The following is a 3,201-nucleotide window of genomic DNA, read 5'->3' as shown; positions in this document are numbered from 1 at the left end:
TTGAGTTTTGGCCCTGGTTTTCTAGATAGTCCTTTCTGGGCCTTAGTGTTCTTCTAAAACTAATCTAATCATTATTGACTGAAGGGGTTGTCGAAGCGTAAACTGCAATAATGATGCAAAGTGTCCAGCACAGTGCCTAGTGTGTAGTAGGCATTTTCTGTCTCACTTCATCCCCTGATGGAGCACAGGCTCTGTCCCACTCACCTCACACTTTCTCAGCATCACGGTGCCTGGCATGTAGATGGTCCTCTGCAGTGTTTGGAACTAATGAACAAACGAGCTCACGAACAGAGCTACTCACCTTGATTTTAATCGCCTAAGCTCCTATGACTGAAATACCAAGTTTTGTGGAAGATTCAGAAAAATATATCATAAAACTCCTGCCTGCCTACAGATTGTAACAATCTGATTGGAGGAGACAAGATTAATCGAAAAATGTTTAAGAGTGAACACAGAAGCTAATAAATGAAAATGATTAAAAATGTGTGGCACAGACTGTTTATAATGAAGTTTATAGTTCCTCTCACAGGGCTCAGTTGCTCAGTTTCTGACATTCATGGGGTTAGTTTACACCTGAATTGTTTGTCGACAGTGGGCTGTTTTGCCAGATCTTGGACATTTCAATGGAGAAGAAGAGGACTCAGTTTGCAGAGATCCTAGGGATGGGGTGCAAGTGCCTGGAGACAGAAAAAAGGAGTCAAAAAGGGCAGTGGGAGGATATTAAAGACAGCATTTAGCCAGGGCACCCTTTGGCTGATGATTTCTTTCTCTTTCTGAGTGCGAATAAAGTCACAGAATTTAAATCCGGAAGCTACCTTAAACAAGTTCTGGCTTGATCTCACACCCCAAATGGGATGATTTTTATACAGTCTCTGATTAGAGGCATTCAAATCACTGCTTAAACACTTTTAGGGACAGGGAGCTCACTACCTTAGAAGAAAGCCCACTTCTTCATTAGTTCTAATTGTAATTATTAGCTCAGAATTCTCCTCTAGCTTCAACACACTGGTGCTGAGTCCCCTCTGGGTTAGTAACCGCCCTCTTCCAGAGGTCAGTTGTTCATATTGCCAAGAGCTGCTATCAAAAATCTCGGTATGTTGGGTGAGAGTCTGTGCAGTATGGCGCCAAGATCTCCCGAGATTTGGCGCCCAAACCCGTGAGACCTCAGGTGAGAGCGAGAGGCCTTTTGGAGCCCTGGCTTCCCCCGCTACGCCAAGGAACAGAGCTAGATGGCGCTATGGCCAAGGCCCCATTCTGGTGATTTAGGTACTCAGGACTAAAAAGATTGCCCACTTCCTCTAAGAAGTTATTAGTGCCAACTCCATCGCGTCTCATATCCCTGTTTCCCACGATAACGGCCAGAAGTCCAAATCCCCTCCTTTGCAGTGATTCAACATCACTGACCCTCGCCTCCATCCTGCTTTGTATGTACTCCATGTGGCCATTTGATGTTGCTGCCTGTCCAGTACCCTGCGCTCTTCCTCTTGATGAAAGGTTCGCAGTTTTCCTGTGAAGAACCATTCCCTCACTCGTCAACATGTGGCTCTGATGGGTTCTGCCCACCAGGAGTGGGCAATGGACCCAGGCATGGCCACTTAGAAATGCCCCTACACCAACCACAGTGGAAAGTCCTGGTTTGGATTTCGCTGATGTGATGAGGGGAGAGGCAGGCACTGAGGACCATGTCTGCCTGGAGCCGCTGGGCACCATGCACAGCCCTGTGGGGGAGGCCACCTAAGAATGTAGCCACCACAGGGGTGAGTGGAGCAGAGCGACTGAAGGAGAGCACCCTAGGGCGTGGTTTGGGTCCCTGATGCCTCCATTACTGAAGCCCGCAGCCCCACTGGATTTCCAGATACGTGAGCAATTAAATTCTCTTTTCTTTTGTTGAATCCAGTTTGAGTTGGATCTCCGACATTTGAAACTGAGAAGTTGTGACATAATCCCTAACCTGACTCACCGTCCCACACCTCCCCTCTGTGTGCGTGTGGGGGGCATTCCATCGCCCCCTCTGGGAACACACGTGGAGTGATCAGCACATTCCCCTGGATTCAGCACCTCTTCCTTGAATGCACCTCCCACCTCCTTTCAGTGAAATCTGGCGCTCTCTCTTGGGACACTGGGTCCCCTGCAGAGCTCTCCGAAGATGGCTGATCCTTTCCCCTCGCCTTCCATACCTCAGGCCATCAAGAGGGTAGGAACCCTTCTTGCTCTCTATTGCCATCTAAAAACCACTCCCCTTCCTTCTACTTAAAGCTCTCAGCTTCTTTCAAGCTTGGTTTTCACCGGTCTTTACCTAAGACTGTCCCTAACAATCTGCCAGTCACCACCACACACTCACTGATGACCTCAGCTCCAGTCTCATTGACGTTCTGGCCCTCTCCCAGCCACCAATCTCAGCCACTTCAACATTCACACGAATGATTTTTCCAACATGTGGGTCTCTGTCACCTCAGTCACCTTAGACCTCCTTATCACTGGCAACCACAACATATCTAAAATCTCAAATTCATATCCCACTTTCTATCATCTTTTATTCATATAACTCACTTACTCTGGCACTCACAGTGCAAAAATTCTTTGACCTTGACATGGCCAGTTCATGTGATTCCCACCATTATAGTCATTCCCCTGAAAATATCCTAAATTCTTTTGCTGGTGTTTTCTACTGTGCTCACTGGGCTGCACTTTATATTGATCACTTATTTATACTGGGAACTTAGAGGCAGTCACAGAAGTACCAGAAGTTCCAGTTTGTATTTACTTTTCCCCTCTCTGTTTCTCTCTTCCCAACTGCCGGCCCTGCTGACCAACAGTGACCTAGACCCACCCCAGATGCTTTGGTGTGAGCTCACAGAGGCAGTAGCCACGAAGTACCAACAACTGTCCAGGGACTTCTACACCAGTCCCCTTCGTGGTCCTTCTGTAGCAGCTGGATGTGGTTAGGTTCCCGAATTCCTGCAAATGCCCACCCGTTCCCAGTGCCAGAGCTGGTTAGTGGCTTTGCAGCTCCAAATTTGGACTTTTACTTCCCCAGCCCCTCCCACAATTGTGTAAGGTCTAATTACTAAAATAAGCTCCTTATTCCACAATGCTTACTTAGCACAATCCCAGTGACCTACTTTGAGCTTGCCCCAGCGAGGCTGAGGATTGCTGGAGAAAACACGCAATCCTACTGACTGCTTATGATTGAATTCATGA

Source organism: Pteropus vampyrus, unplaced genomic scaffold (assembly GCF_000151845.1).
Source record: "Pteropus vampyrus isolate Shadow unplaced genomic scaffold, Pvam_2.0 Scaffold350, whole genome shotgun sequence".
In the NCBI taxonomy this organism is placed as follows: domain Eukaryota; kingdom Metazoa; phylum Chordata; class Mammalia; order Chiroptera; family Pteropodidae; genus Pteropus; species Pteropus vampyrus.
Note: the sequence above shows the minus strand (reverse complement) of the source record.